At 37.5% G+C, this 17,633-nt stretch overlaps 1 pseudogene; it reads left to right on the top strand.

Moving 5' to 3' along the window:
* LOC131058040 (UDP-galactose/UDP-glucose transporter 3-like) overlaps positions 1-17,633 on the top strand; it is a 76,398-nt pseudogene that overhangs the window by 45,680 nt on the left and 13,085 nt on the right.

Raw genomic sequence — 17,633 nt, 5'->3', positions numbered from 1 at the left:
ATGCTCAGAAAGTTGAATATCATCCTGACATTCAGATACTGAGAACCAAACGTAACAAGGTTTTCAGTGACATACCATTAGGGAGGCCACCAGATAGGGGTTTTGAGCACACCATTGAGCTAGAGGAAGGTGCAAAGCCAGTGATGATTACTCCATACAGACATACGAAGCGCCTGAAAGATGAAATAGAGAAAACCATACAGGAGCTTCTGGCTATGGGACATATTCGGCTTAGTAAGTCCCCCTTTGCTTCTTCAGTTGTTTTGGTGAAGAAGAAGGATGGCACATTGCAGATGTGTATTGATTACAGGGTCCTTAATAAGTGGACGATCAAAAACAGATATCCCATTCCGTGCATTGATGAGCTCATAGATGAGTTACATGGTGCTTGTTATTTTTCAAAGATTGATTTGAGATTAGGCTATCACTAGATTAGTGTCCGTGAGCAGGATATTGAGAAGACTGCTTTTCGTTGTCATTATGGACATTTTGAGTTTGTGGCTATGCTATTTGGGCTAACCAATGCACCTGCTACTTTCTAGTCCACAATGAACAAAGTCTTCAGACATCAGTTGAGGAAATTAGTATTGGTGTTCTTTGATGATATACTGGTTTACAGTCGTACTTGGGAGGAGCACCTCAGTCACTTAGATATAGTTTTGAGCATTCTAGGTAGGGAGTCCTTGTATGCCAAGGAATCCAAATGTGACCTTGGAATGACTGAGTTATTGTACTTGGGCCATATTATTAGTGCAGAGGGAGTGTGGATGGATCCAGAGAAGATCTGTGCTATTGTAGATTGGCCTACTCCAGTGAACCTTACTCAGTTGCGTGGGTTCTTGGGCCTATGTGGTTTCTATTGCCGTTTTGTTAACGGTTATTCACGCCATGCAACACCTTTGATAGACTTGATGAAGAAGGGTGCCTTCTTATGGACTCCTGAGGCTCCTGAGGCCCATGAGTGTTTTAATAGGTTCAAGGAGCTCATGACTTCATGTCTAGTACTTGCTACACCTAACTTCTCGAAGTCATTTGAGTTACAATGTGATGCCTTTGGTGAGGGCATTGGGGCGGTGCTTATGCAAGACAAGCACCCTATTGCATATGAGAGTAGGAAACTCTGTGGACTTGAGAGGATTTACAGCATTTATGATAAGGAAATGTTGGCCATAATGCATGCACTGGCCATGTTTAGATAGTACTTAGTGGGCAGCAAGTTCTGCATTAAGGTGGACCACAATAGTTTGAGACATTTCCTTGGGCAGCGTGACATAAATGATAGGCAACAAAAGTAGGTCAGCAAATTTCAGGCTTATAACTTTGATATTTCCTATATCAAAGGCACACAGAATGTAGTTGCAGATGCCTTGTCATGTCGTCCCCACCTGAGTTCTATGGTCCAGATAGCAGAGGATTGACAGCATATTATATTGGCAGAGTATGCCAAAGATAGCTAGGCTGCAGGTGTGATAGAGGGATCAGTAGTGGACAATAGGTATACAGTTGTAAATGACTTGATCATTTACAAGGGGAGAGTGTACTTGATCCTAGGATCATAGTTGAGGAGTAGGGTATTGCGGTTCTTTCATGATGAACCGATGGAAGGACATCCCGGGTTTTTCAAAACCTACAGACAGGTTCGTGAGCGCTTCACTTGGAAAGGGCTCAAGGCGGATGTTCTATAGTATGTTAGAGAGTGCCCTGTTTGTCAGCAGAATAAACATGAGCATACATACCCTGCTGGTTTACTTCAGCCACTTCCAATTCCTGACAAGAAGTGGGAATGTCTATCTATGGATTTCATCACAGGGTTGCTGAGAGCACAGGGACGTGATTGCATATTTGTGGTTGTGGATCGTTTGACGAAGTATTCCCACTTCTATCCGATTACCACCACTTATTCAGCTATTCAGGTAGCAGAGTTGTTCTTCAGAGAGGTATTCAGATTACATGGCTTGCCTTGGACTATTGTCAGTGATAGGGATACTCGGTTTTTGAGCCACTTTTGGCAGGAGCTTTTCAGACTCCATGGGACCGAGCTTACACCGAGCACCAGTTACCACCCTCAAGCTGATGGTCAGACTGAGATAGTTAATAAATGGGTGGAAGGATACCTCAGGAACTATATTTTAGGGCAGCAAAAAGCGTGGGTGAAGTGGATTTACCTCTGTATTGTTACAATACCACTCACCACATGTCCATTCAGATTACACCATTTACAACATTGTACGGGTATGAGCCTCCTAGTTTCATTGACTTATTGCCGAGTGACAGTAGGGTGCCTAGTGCGGAAGACATGCTACAAGAGAGCCAGGACATTGTGAAGACTCTTAAGGAGAATATAGCCAAGGCACAGAATCAACAAAAGCAATATGTTGATCAGAAGAGGACAGAGAGGTCATTTGAGGTAGGCGACATGGTGTATTTGATGTTGTAGCCATATCGGCAGTCTACTCTCAGGAGGAGTGGAGCAAAGAAGCTCAAGCCATGACATTATGGCCCTTTCAGAGTGACCAGGAGTATAGGTGAGGTGGCTTATGAGTTGGATTTATCGGCAAATAGCAAAGTACACAATGTGTTTCACGTGTCACGTCTCAAAAAGGCGTTGGGACACCGTATTGTTCCTTCTATAGTTTTACCACCCCTGGATGATGAGGAGAAGTTAATACTTGTACTTGAGGCTATCATTGAGTTTAGGGAGAGGAATTTCAGAAGACGTACTACCACAGAGTACTTGGTGAAATGGAAGGATTTGCTGGTAGAGGATGCTACTTGGGAGAGCGAGGAGATTTTACAGCATCCGAAGTTGAGATTGCTTGAGGTCAAGCAATTTTAGGAGGGGCGGACTGTGATGTTCCCTTCTAGTTGACATCTATCAGCTAAGTAGATTAGCCTATCATTGACCCTCGTAGGCTGATGAGGTTGGTTAGAGGGTCTCCCGGAGATGGATTCTTCATCTTCAGAGTGAGCATTACAAGATTGGCTTTCATTTGAGGTCTCCAGGACTCCGTTTGAGACACTTTCTATTTTTAGCAGTTCTGCTATTTTTAGCCAGTGGGTTGGGCAATGGCAGAGTATGGCTTGGCAGTCTCCAGTTCTGACGACAGTCAATTCTGATGGATACTTAGAGTGATATTAATATTTAATTACTTTAATTAAATATTAAATGGCGAACTTTAATGTTTTAATATTTTTAAGTCACTTTAAATTATAACTTAAGTGAGGGTCTATTTCTCATCGGATGGGGCACTTTTATATTAAACTGAAAAGAGATTTATTTTTGAAGCTTCAATAGTCAAAAATAAATATTAAAAGTTAAAACATCATTTAATGCCAAATCGTATTTTTCTTGGGAATCGCGCCAAACCCTAAAGGGAAGAGATAAAAGAAGTTTTTAGGTTTTCTTTTTAGTATGTGAAGATTTGATATTGAGTTTGCTCCGAGGAGACTTTGGCTTGAGGGTTTCAACAGGGGTTTCTTCTTGCAGATGATTTGAAAGTATCGGTACAGGAAAACGGTGGATTTTTGTGCATCAGCATTAGAGGCTGTGAAATATCAGTTGATTTTGCTTTCAGTTGGTTTTATCTAGGAACCAAGATTGGGCAGATTAAAAAGGGTTTTATTCATTTTATGCAAAGGATTGATTGCAGCCATAGAGTCAGAACAGAGGCAGAAATGTGTTTACAGCTGGGGTTTTGTGCATGTATAGCCAGCAGATCTGCCGTACCTTTCTTCCTTGAAAGGGTACAATTTTGTTGAAGGAGTCGTCCAAAAATTCTGAAATAAATCCTAAAGGAGATGCCTAGGTGGTAGCTTCAGTTTGAGCTGCTAAACTCACCATTCCGGGTATTTTGGAGTGATAAATAATTTTGCTGTCATTATTTGCTGCTGTACGACAGCAAGGATAAATAAGGGGTTTCATAAATTTGAGGTATTTGACAATAAATCTTCCTGGTCTTGTCTGATTTCTTAATTGAAGGTGTGTATCCAAATTGGATGTAATAAGGGTTTGATAATCCTAATTTTATGAAGTTCAATTAATTTCCAGCTCTTTCCAATGTTGCTTTTGCATACTATTTGTTCAAAACTAGCCTTGTTAGAATTTGCAAGATACCAAACATAAAACGCAACAGGTTCAACTAAACCTCTGTTGTCTGAGTTGAGAACTCTTGGTAGGTTCTTACAGGGAACCTATTGTATTTGGTCTCTAAGTGCTTTGGTAACATACATAAACCCTTCTCCCTTAAAACTGAAGTAGTGGCGGGGTCTGATATCTATATTAAGAACTATGAATAATGGAATTAATCATCTAATGAGGAAAATAAATAAGCACTTGTTAATAACTAATAAATTGAAGAATATCAATGACTGGCTTCATGATTAGTCTCTCAATCAATTTTAGTCTATTGAAATAGATTAATTATGTTAATCAGGTAGGGGACATTACCCTCCCTCAAAATTGGTAATTTACAATCATAGGCAATCACTCATAAATTGTTGGCAGTTGACTGATCAGCCCACTTTGCAATCAATGGAATTCACTGATAGGCACTGGAGACTCAGCCATTGCCTAATTTGAAGACACAAACACTTAGCGGCTCCTCAATTGGAGGACACTAGACTCAGCTGCCTTATTTTTAAAATGCAACATACATTTCTAACTAAAAACTGAAAGTCTACCAGCTTATCTAATTGCTAATCCTATGCTGACAGTCCATTGAATAATTAACTGCGGATTGAAAAAGGGCACATGGCAATGCTCAAGTGGCCTTTTATCCAGACAAGGGAAGTATGAATTTTGAACCCGTTCCCTGATTAGTTGTATGGGCTTTGTGGCTTCTTAGGCCTTGAAAATAAAGACTCAAAAATGTAAGATTTAATATTAGAACTTCTATTCCTTGGTGAATTTAATCAAGCACTAATTTTATGGTTTTGGTCTTTATAAAGTTCAGTAAATCTTAGTATAATTTTTGTTTCAACAGGTCGACTAAGCGTTTTGGTCCTGATGGGAAAAGATTTGAGCACCTAGCATTTTTGAACTTTGCACAGAATGTTGTCTGCTTAATTTGGTCGTATATAAGTAAGTTTTGCCTTCTGCATGAATTATGTAAGCTTTCGTTTCAAATTTAGCTTGTAAATTATTCAAAGATAGTGATATTAGAGATATTGATTAAGGCACTCACTAATAAGATTTTTTCATTTTTTGGATCTATTTCCTTTCAGTGATAAATCTTTGGTCCACAAAAAACAGTGGCTCAGCTCCATTGTTGAAATATTGGAGCCCCTGTATCTCTAACACCATTGGACCTGCATTGGGTCTTCAAGCATTGAAGTACATCAGCTACCCTGCCCAGGTATGTGAGAGTTCTTGGGTTCTTGAAGTACATCATCTATCATTTGTGTCATGCTATAAATGAAGTCTTGTGCATCTTCCTGTGCAAGCCAGTTTTAATTTTGACATTTCATGTTTCTGCGTTGGATGCATTATCAGGGAGTAGCTTGAAGCTACACAGGAAGATCTAGAAGGCTTACTATTATACACCATGAACAATCTAACCTCAATGCAAAATGAGAGTTAATTTAGTTTTACCTGAAGGACTTGTCCTTTTAGTTGGATATCAATTAAATTGATTTTCATTAATGATTTTGATATCAAATATCTTTTACTTGGACCACTTACAGTAATCGTTTGTTTTTGTGTTTAACTTGTCACATTTAAAATGTTAAAAAGTAGAATTCTCCCAGTTTATTCTAAGCTGTCTACTGAAGCTCCATGTCTGCTCAATGTTTCATTTTCTTGTGTTTCTCTATGAATTGAAGAGTTAGCAGTGTCTCTCTTGTGTGTAACACCAATTTAGTATTTGCCATTATACTTTTTGGACAAACATCACGGTTAAGTTAATGACGAGTCCTATGGTCACAATCCTGTGGTAAGGTGATCGATTAGCCACTGGTTGGCATTGTTTTATGTGGCTAATCACTTATTTAAGTGGCTGTTAGTAATCCCTAGCTTAGAAGTTAAAACTTGTGTTTGTAATATTTCTCTTATGGGCACTAAAGGAGTAGCCATAATTTGTGGCTGGATGATCCATAGAGGAATAGGAAATCTGCACATAAAGTAGAATTAGAGAAATTAGGATAAGCATATCGCATAAAACAAGCTTTGGACAATGGATATCCATGGACCTTCTGAGGTAACCTTGTAATATCCTTTATCAACCAATATCTAGAACTCTACTGTAGCCCTGGAAAAGTGGTTTAAGTATAGATAAATTTGCCATAGATTATGCCAAAATATCAATATATACAGAAGTAGCATTTTTCAGTTGTATTAACTTTTGGAGAGGAGGGCAGTGGGATTCAGGGTCCAAAGATATCTCCATCTCTAATTACTCCCACCCTTATTACTATCAATCTCATATGTGCCAACAATTCATTTAGCTTCCTTAGTAAAATATAGTCATATAAAGTGAAGATAGAAATTCTATTAGACAAAGGTCTCTAACAAAAGTATAAGCCCAAGCATAGTACACGGGTTAATGAAATGTTCAATTGATCAAACAGAAACTAAAGTTGGAAACTTTCAAAATTTTTAAAAAAGAGGTATTATTTGTTGAAAATAAGAAATAACTACCTTAGTAGCGAGGTTTGGGTTTAATGCATTGTATCATAATGTCATTAGGTCATAGAGGAATAGGAAATCTGCACATAAAGTGGAATTAGAGAAATTAGGATAAGCATATCGCATAAAACAAGCTTTGGACAATGGATATCCACGGACCTTCTGAGGTAACCTTGTAATATCCTTTATCAACCAATATCTAAAACTCTACTGTAGGCCTGGAAAAGTGGTTTAAGTATAGATAAATTTGCCATAGATTATGCCAAAATATCAATATATACAGATGTAACATTTTTCAGTTGTATTAACTTTTGGAGAGGAGGGCAGTGTGATTCTGGGTCCAAAGATATCTCCATCTCTAATTACTCCCACGCTTATTACTATCAATCTCATATGTGCCAACAATTCATTTAGCTTCCTTAGTAAAATATAGTCATATAAAATGAAGATAGAAATTCTATTAGACAAAGGTTATTATATAGTACATGCTGTTTAAAACTTTAAAACAAATATCAAGTTCTATGTACATGGTTGAATGCACATCTTTTTTCGAGCACTTCTTGCATAGCTTTTGTGGGTCCTGTTGATGTGTTTTTATGACTACGTCGAACACAGAATAAAGTTGCCTAATGGTCACTTCACTCTCTCTTGATCAAAGTACAATTGCATGCTAAGATTGCAGAAAGTTCAAACAATTGACTCCAAGGTTCCTTTATACTACGGACGTGACTCAGTTGGCTGATGTGTTTGCTGGTAATCCAAGGGGCTTTACGTTTGCATCATTCTTTCACTTCTTTGTTGTGGCTGGAACTCCATCATTAGATATGGCAATTCTGTGATGCTTCTGCTTCGAATGGACTAAAATGAACTGAAAGTAAAAGGGAAAGGGTTTAGAAGGATCTAAATCTATTCCTAAGGGCCATGATATCAACAATTACTGCTTTGGTGGACAAATTCCAAACAAACCAAGCTCTGCTTCGCTAAGATCAACTACAACTCCGCAAGAACCGATGCAATCTTCTAGGGATGCTAGAGGATTTTCAAATCGAGAAAGTACATTTGAATACCCAAAAATGACGCAATCCAAACGACCATCTACAATCGAACTTAGCACAAATTTAGGGGGTTCATGCTAACTTTACACTGCAACTTACAATCAGCAAGATGCAAAAAGTATGAACCATGGAAATTCATCAGACACCATTACATTCTCCATTGAAATCAAAGCACTTCACTATTTCTACTCTAAGTGAGGAAGGTGAAACCATGCAAGCTTTAAAAAAATAACTTAAGTGGACACCATCAAAGAACAATGTTTCACTGTTATTATCTCAAAGCTTATCGCAACTATTTCATACAAAGCTCCCTCCTTTACAAATGAGGGGGTCACCCCTTTATATAGGCCTCAGGCCATGCAAACCCTAATTAGGGTTCACCCCAGAAGATTCCCACTCAAGGTGCAACAAGGTGGGAATCGGTAATTAATAACCCATCATGCCCATATACAATTAATTACAATCCTGCCAGAAATGGCGCCCATAAAGCATTAATTAACCATTACATTCAAAAAGTGCCCACTATGCAATGAATGTGCCCTCGTGCAAAAATTGCCCATGATACCATAAATGCACCATCATCTCCTGAACGTGACGACCGCATGCAGAAGGAATTTGCCATAATGCCATAAATGTGACGGCTGCATGCAAAGAGATGCTTCATTAATTCAGTGTCTGTTGACTCGACTGCCACTTGGTGGAAAAAACCTTGGAGAGAGAAAAACTTCAAGAGGGAGAATCTCTGACTCTAGAAGTATTTTCTTGAAGTTTTTGAACTTGCCTTGCTCTGGAAAAGATTTTCAATGATTTTTCAACATCTCCTATTTTTTAGGAATTTTGCAGAAATTAGGGTTTCAAGTCCAGGAGGAAGAGAATTCTCCTACGAATCCAAATCTGTAAAACTTTTGAAATTTGGATGTGATTTGATGCCCGCGAATGGATTTTTCAAATTTTTCCCTAGGGGGGGGGGGAATTTCTTGTTTAGTTCATCCCTGATTCCTTCCTTGCCTTAGAAATTTTATCTTCAATTCATCCTTGGATGTGATTTCTTGTTGTGGAGGAATTCTCCTCTGGAAATAAATTTGTTCCTTACCCCGAGGAAAGAAATTCTTCATACCTTAGCCAATTTTCATGGTTTTCAAGAACTATGTCCTAAAGGAAGAAATTTCAAACACTTAGTCAATTTTTCACCTTTCCTGGAATTTCTTCTTCTTGGGTGCAATTCTTCCCCAATGAAGGAATTCATCTCTTTGTGCACTGTCCATGAGAAGATCATTTTAGTGCACTCCTGTGTTCCTGGGCGGCATTTTACACTTGGTGGGGAATTCTTTCAATTCCATGGATTCCTTGCATCCCTCTATCTGGCGCTCCTCTCACTTGGGCGCTGAAATGCCTTGGTCAAGGACTCTTGCAATTTGCTTGTTTCTCCATGCACTCTTCATTCTGGCGCCCTCCACAAGGCTGGGGCGAAAATTCCTCCCGAGGAAGGAATTCATTGTTTTGTGAATTGTCCATGTCTTCTTTTCAACATCCCTATTTTTTAGGGATCCTCCTAAAATTTAGGAGCCAGGTTCATTGGATGGAGAATTCTGCCACGATTCCGAATCTATAACAATTTCCTCGTTCCAGCGAGATTCGGTGTCTAAAAATAGCAAATTCAAAAATTTGCTTGAGGGGAATTTTGCTTTTTATTCCTCCTTGACTCCTTGGATTCCATGCCTTAGGAAAAATTTCAACTTTTAGCTTGGGTGTTGAATTCACTGTGCCTTGGAATTTTTTCATTTTTTACACCTTCCATGGGTATACCATTTTGGCGCCCAAGCACTCCCTTGGGCGGAATTTTCACTATGTGGAGGATTCATGAAATTTGTCCATCTATCCTTGCCTGACCCATTTTGGCGCCCATGGATTCATGAAATTTGTCCATCTATCCTTGCTTGACCCATTTTGGCGCCCAATTGCATCCTTGGGCGGAATTTTCACTATGCCATGGATTCATGGAATTTGTCCATCTATCCTTGCCTGACCCATTTTGGTGCCCAACTGCATCCTTGGGCGGAATTTTCACTATGCCATGGATTCATGGAATTTTTTTCCACTTTGCAATTTTGGAAAGACTTCCCGAACCTTGGTGAATTTCAGAGCTTTCCATTTAGGCATAGGCTTCCAGCACTTGATCAATTTTTGGCTTTCTCTGTCTGCTGTCTGACTTACCGGAATTAGAAATGTCTGCGAACGTCTAATCCTTGTCGCCTTGTCTGACTGACCCTGCCAATACTGACTTTCCAAAAATAGAAACCTTCAAAGTGTCAGCATTAGATCCCTAGACAGGGTGCAAGAATGACTTACTATAAATAGAAACTTACTAAAAATAGTAAGTTTGATTTTTGGCAAAATGAAGACATTCCGAAACCCAGAAAAATCCCTAAAAAATAGGGACTTTCTAAAAATAGAAAGTTGCTCCATTTGGGGTCAAATTTTACTGGGAGGTTCCTTGAAGGGTCCTGATTATAGTTGTATGTTCAGTTTTCCCAAAACCCTAATAGAAACCCCTAAAATCTAGGACAGAAGGCAAAAACCCTAAAATTCACAAAACGAGTCCTAGACTTAGCCGAATTTGCTCAAACGAAAGGCCCACTTGACCAATATGGCCCTCAAACACTTGCAAAGCAGAGAGACTGACAAGACTGTTGTGAAAAGACCCAAAAAAACAAAGCCAAAAGACTGGAAGGGCCTAAAAAGTAGGGGGTCTCCATTTGCAATGGGGCGATGTGTGAAAATGTCACAATAAGTCCTTCATAACAAATTCTACCTTTATGTTACTTTTACCACAGACTTTGGAAATTTAGGTCAGTTTTGATTCTGAAAATTCATTAAGAACAGTTAAGCAAAAGACTAAAACCTAATTGCTTGGTTAGAGTGATGCAACATGGATGCTATAGTCATAACATTGACCTAAATCTATAATACACAAGAAGTTTTTATGATTATTGTACTAATCAAGAAAATTATATTACCAAAGTGTATCATGAGGTTGGTTAATGACATATGACAAACCAAAAAACTGGAATATTTCTTAATATCAGCACAATAATCTTAGAAATTTTTTTCCCATCGATAATTTTATGGGTTCAAGTCATTTAATTTACAGTTAGAATGAAAATAACATTCATTTATGTCTCCCACTAAAGTTGTGTTTATGAGGGTCATATAATGAAATGACAAGGTAGCTTTTATTCTGTCAACAGATTATAGAATGGAAGCTACCCTGGCCCATAGGAAAGCATGCGGGCATGCACACAAAAATTTATTCGTCAGCCATATTGCTCATATATTGAATTCTTGACCACTAATTTTATTGCACCATTACCACGAGAACACACACTTTTTTTTTTTCCAAACTTTGATGTTGTTTATTTCGGTAAGGTAACAACAATCTTTGGGCTTCCCAATGCTAATATAGCAATATATGAAGTTCCATGGGTGCTGGCAAGATGAACTAAATACTATGCATACGATGCATCTCAGCAGAATGTTAACTAGTTACTAGACAAACCGATCTTGTTAATACAGTTCTGAAATTTTAAGCACAAACAGCATATAAGCTAAAAGCTAATGTTGACTTCATGCCCTATATGGTACTCATCCGCATATCAAAATGCAGTCCTTTTCTTAGCTTGTGATCTTGCATCAACTAGATAGTATTTTCCACTCTATTTTTAGTCGATTGGGCTGTTTCCTGTCAATTAGGATGAGCAATTTCTATAATTTCCCATGTTTCTAATAAGTACGTGTATTAGATAGCACAAGGATTTTACTATCTTGACTCTTTGTCTCACTTTGTTTCATCAGCTAGATGCTTTATTTATGCGTCCTTCCCTCACATGGCTATATGTTCATGTATTTAGATATAGTTCGGGATTTAACCACTTTTAGTTTACCTTCTCTTGCTTTGTTTTCTTTGCTTTATTTTTTTATGTTAAGTTACTTTTACCAAGTTATATATTTAATATGCAGTATTATTACAGAATTTTAATTTATATCTTATGTGAATGAGATGTATGATGGGCCTGCCAATTAATGTAATTCGTTTATATACTCAATATAGAAATTGAAATATCCGTAAGGTTGGGTTAGACCATAAAATATAAAAATATTTTAAAATAACTCCATGATATTTTCTGCTATGAGATCAAACTTGCTTCTCTTCTTTACATGTACTGCACTATAGAAATGATTCAAAATGTGCGATCCATACAATGATAGATGCTTCTTCTATATAACTACTTATTAAAAGCTCTTACACATTAGGCTGATTCTCAACTAAATATAATATTGTATAAAAAAATTAGTATTACCCATCTGCTCCTTTGCATAAGTTATCTTTTGGGCTTATCCTAAATGAAAATAAATTATATGCACCACGAGTTAGCTACACCAAAACCTCATGTGTCATAATATCATATCCCTAGATCTATAAAATTCCACTCCCTCGACATCTTTCATTCTCAAAACACAAGAAGATGCCCAGTGATAAGATTTTTGATATCAGTGTGTATTGTCTTACACTGCACATTATCCATTCATGCATATGGGATCTTGGTAGGGTATATTCCTTGATAATATATATTTTTTCTGCATTCGTCTGATATATTGATTCCATCTTGTCTATAGTCTTTTCCTGGGACAGTATACATTACTATAGCTTTTTTCCTCCCATTATATTATGTGTGTAAACTATAGTCATTGGTCTTCTGATGCCAAGAATATCCATAGTGTTCTTTTGTTTGATTCTGAATATGCCCAGAGTCATTGCTCTTCTAATGCTCCTTGTAAATCGCCTTCAGAAATACTGTATCACATTGATGTGGATGTCTATGTACTCTAACCTCATCTTTTTAATTCTTCAAGCATGTCTTCATTTTTGTGATCTTCTATTTATTCTTCATTGCTTTATTCAGATTTATCCTTATGCTTATCTTCTCTTTCGTCTATAAGTCTAAAACTCGCCATGAACGTGCAAGTCAGATGTATTGACAAGTAACTTGTCTGAAACAGTTTCTAGCTAGTACTTGTTGAGTTTAGTAGAGTTTTTTGCTGAATTTTTGGAGAGTTCTCATTGGTCTGTGCCAGAAACTAGCCAGCCAACATTTTTTTTCCAGATTTGTTTTTACCTTCCTATGATTTGAACAATTTTTAAACAGTTGTTTTATCCATGCATTCTCAACATTCATTTATTATGCTTTTTTGTTTTATTTTGTGAGTTTATATATAATTTAATCTGCTGAGTTTTACCAATTCCTGAGCTCATTTCAAAGTTATGTGCTGCTGCCATCTTCTATTTTCTGTTCCTCCTGATCTTCATTTTCTTCGTTGTTTTTTTTCCTAATATTCTTCCTTGTGCCTTTGTTTAGACTCTTTCTTCATTTTCTCCCAGCTTATGATGAATGATACCTTGCAATGCCAATTTCTTTTTAACTTGTACCATAGTTTTATGAATTTTTTGGCACATCGATGTTATAGCTCCCACAATCTCTAACCGAGTCTTACCAAGAACTGTATCCAAATTATCCATACAGATGGCATATGAATGTGTGCTTAAAATAAATTTGTCCATGGTGAGCTTTAAATGTAAAACATTGACTTTCTCACTGTGTCCATGCATCTTCTGAATATTTTTTGAACTTTTTAGCCGAGGCAATGTTGATGAAGTCTTACTTGATGCTTGGTTTTATCAGTCCAATGATCTTCTCCCTTTGAATACATCCTTGACCCTGCATTGTTGAAGCTTCCTTGGAAGAAAACAACAATTCGAAGATTTCTCTTTCTTTTTCTTCTCCCTAGGGTTTCCCCACTTTTGTCTTCCACTTTTCCTTCTACCTTTGCTTCTTTGATTTTGTTTATCTCCTCACTAAGAGAGTGGATGCTATTCATTAAATAATTGAATTGCCTATATAAGGTCAACTCTCTATGAATTCAAAAGTTTTTTTTTTCTACTTTTCGCTAGCTCATTTATGGATTGAATTTTATTCTTCAGGTATGCTATGTTTATTTAGCAACTCACTTTTGTAGATCACTTGATCCATCTTTATCATAAAAAGTTTCTCAAGTTTCCGATTGTCTACAAAAGACCTCTTTAGCATAAAAGTTTCTCAAGTTCCTGATTGTCCGCAAAATCCACTTTAGCCACTTATCGATTCAAATCATACTTATTCTTAATGAACTTTTCATTGCTAAGTGTTAAGTTTTGGTGATCAGATTATAATTTCAAAATTATTTGTCTATGAACAAGTTTCTCCTCTTAGAATAGAACCTATACAGTTCAAACTTATGAGTTCTATCTGCCTTAATGACAATCTGCAGTAAACAGATGAGTCATGACACAAGAGGGAGAATTCAATTGATTGATGACTGTAAGACAATGACAGAGATCACAAACTGCTGTTGATTCTGGACAGTTCGAATATGTAGAATGTGGGACTGAAATATTAACCTTCGATCTTCTGCACTTATCGATCTTAGAATGGAGAGAGAGATCGAACTGAAATAAGTAGCATGATATCTAATCCTACCAACACAACTCTCTTAATCATCATGTTTCCCTAACCATCACGTCTCTCCATAAGCTCGGTTAGACACAACACTTCTAAAGGCAAGTAAGATAATACTGATTAATAAAGAATCGGACAGGGGTTAATCGATTCATAAACTAATCGATTTATATATATTAATCATTTCATAAATCGTATTATATCTAATTATTATTATATCATAACAATATATGATTAATTGGTCAACTAAGTTGTCTAAGGCCATGTTGATGTGTCTTTTGTACACGACCAAACACAAAATAAAATACCAAGGTATCTTATCCTCTCTTGAACAAAGCTTCCCCGACTGCTGAAGATCTCGCCGAAGGATCAATCGGAGCAACTCCAAGGTTTTGATATGTAGGGTCTCTACGTGTGGATAATCTCTTGCAGTATGATGTGATTTTGCTGGAATCACAAGGGGACTTATATTTGATGACCCGAGTGTCTGATTTGCTTTGGATATCACTGGAACGTGGGTCTTTACTGATCCTATTTTTTAAAAAAAGGGAAAAAAGATAAGGGTTGGAGAGGAATCTAATTCTAACACTAAGAATGTAGGAGCAATGGATAACCTTTGATGAAATTCTAACTAAGTCTTACTTTGACATGCTATGATCATCTCCACAAGGCTAGTGCGATCTTCTAAGGATAGCTTTATGATGTTCAGATCACCGCTACAAGCATAGACACCATCGAGTTGATGCATATCAATGAAGATGCGATAATTGAAGTTAAGCTTAAGTTGAATGATTCCAGTTGACTACACAAGGCAAGTTTGCAATCAACAAACCGCTAGTAGTATGGATATACAAATTTCACCATTGATCATACAAATTTCTTCCATTCATCTAATAACATGAAATTAAACTTGAGAAGTATAAAGACCATGCAAATTGTAGAATCGATACATAGAATTCACCATTCCTTCAATGAAGTTTACATGTCTTTTGCAACAATCTCTTGGCAACAATCTTTGCCTTCTCTTTCTACTCTACTCTAAAATGCTATCTCTATCTCTTTTTGCTAACTCCTAACTATTAACTAATCTCTGACTATTAACTATTAACCCTTACAAATGAAGAGCCAGGGCATTATATAGAGAACCCTTTTACAAATTGATAGCTCTGATTGGCTTAGAATCAATGGCTAGGATTACAAGATAGAAACCCTAATTAGGGTTTGTTACAACAAACTTCCTTAGCCAATGAGAAAATTACATTCAAGGAGTGAGGACCAATAGGAAGCAGGGGTAGGTACACCGAAGTTTGAGCCATCCCTAATAAATTAGGTACATTGAATTTGGACATGCTGAGGTGGACCAATCCGACTGGAGGAAAAGTGACTAGGATGCCACCTTGTCTGACGTTTGTATCTTGGTTGATCCTCCTCTGTCCTTGATGCGATGAATGATGCACTCCTTGATTCTCTATGTGCTTGATGAGGCTTCCTTACTGTTGTTTGCCACATACGGGTAAACGATTAAACGTAGAAAGTAAATGCACAAAACATAATGGAAATATATTAAAGAACCAGTTTCTGTATTAATTCAATAGTCCATGTACATCAAGTGTTTATAACCCCACATCTAGATATGACCATAAATGATCCTGCTAAGAAGGAAAGGTATGCAATATATAATACCCGAAGGGGTGCGACCAACCATCGTGTCCAACTGCCCTTCGGGAAGACTAACTGACTGTTGTAACCCATAATTACCGACGACAACATAACATAATATGACAACATAACATAATGATTATTCTTGACAACAACTATCAAGTTTTCTTTCTCTTGTAGCATACCTCACCTTGAAGTGTCATTCTTCTCTGTCATCATGTGGTTTCTTCATGTGGTAGAATGAGGTCTTGAGGCTAGCTTGCAACTCCTTGAACACTTGAAGTCTTCTAACGCTTTAGAAGCACCTTGAGTCCTCCTCCATGCCTTTGAAGTGTCCTCGATAAATGATGAGACTTGAAGAGGTCGTCCTTGTCCTGGCCTAGTCTCCCTTGATCTTGATTTTGTTGATTTGCAAAACAAACAAAAGATGATTAAGTATACATAATATATTCATTCTAACATAGCATTTCTTACCTTAAATCATCAACAAGAAGACATTAAAATGAAGTTCGCTCAAGATCCTCACCAGGGACAGGCCCTATAAGAATTTCGCTCTGGACCCTTTGGAAGGGCCAGGAGCAAATTTGCTATTTTGCTCAATTTAGACCTCATTTCATCATCTCCTTGCCTTGAACTTCTCTTGACCTTTGAATCGCTTTCTCCTGAAGATATCATTGATTTGACCTCCAAAAAGACCAAAAAAGAGGATTTCACTTTGGACCTTGGCCAAGGACAGGACCTATAAGGAATTTCGCTCTGGACCCTTTGGAAGGGTTAGGAGCGAAATTTGCATTTTAGGACAAAATCTTCATATTTTGTGACCACAACTTGATCAAATGCATGCTAAGGATGCCTATAATCTCAATCAACACTAGGTTTGATGCAAAATGGAGAGAAAAATAAAGGTTTTAAGAATTTCGCTCTGGACCCTTTGGAAGGGTTAGGAGCGAAATTTGCATTTTGGGTTGATTTCTGACTCCATTTCCCACATTTCTTCATTTAAACAAGTGAATTGCCTTCAATAATACCTGGGACATGGATTAGCTCATGGCTTTGGGCAATGTAGAGTGTCTTATAGAGGAATTCGCTCTGGACCCTTTGGAAGGGTCAGGAGCGAAATTCCTATTCTAGGCTCAATTCACCTTCAAACTGACTTGACTTTGTCTTAGACTTGATCCTAGATCCATTTCCTTCCATATCCTTGCAAATTTGCTCAACCATTCAATGATCTAGGTGAAGAATTTAGGTCCTTTGTGAAATTTCGCTCTGGACCCTTTGGAAGCGTCAGGAGCGAAATTTGACATTTTAGCCTCTCCGTTAGGATTCATATATGGATTATAACATTTAAGTATATTCTTATACTTTAAGTTATATTGCATATATACTGTCAGGATGTTTGAGAGTGGTTTCGTACCTCCAGGAGTTATAATGCAAAATCTAGTTTTTGGAGGATTCTTCAATTTTTGAGACTTAGTCAAATTTCAGGATCAGGATGACATTCCAGACAGCCAAATTTCAGAGCATTTGAGGATCAGGATGACATTCCAAACTTCTTAAGGCGAATTCGCTCTGTCCTTGATGCAGGGGGTGGGACCTAGGAGGACATTATGCATTCAACCAAGGTTTGATTTAGCAACTTGAAGTGCGACCAGATAGTACACAAAAAAAACACCCTAGGATTGATCTAAATTACCCCTAATCACTCAATTGACCTTGACCTCTTGAAGAGATCGATCTGACTCAAGC

Source organism: Cryptomeria japonica, chromosome 9 (assembly GCF_030272615.1).
Source record: "Cryptomeria japonica chromosome 9, Sugi_1.0, whole genome shotgun sequence".
Classification (NCBI taxonomy): domain Eukaryota; kingdom Viridiplantae; phylum Streptophyta; class Pinopsida; order Cupressales; family Cupressaceae; genus Cryptomeria; species Cryptomeria japonica.
This window is presented reverse-complemented; position numbering and strand designations above follow the sequence as displayed.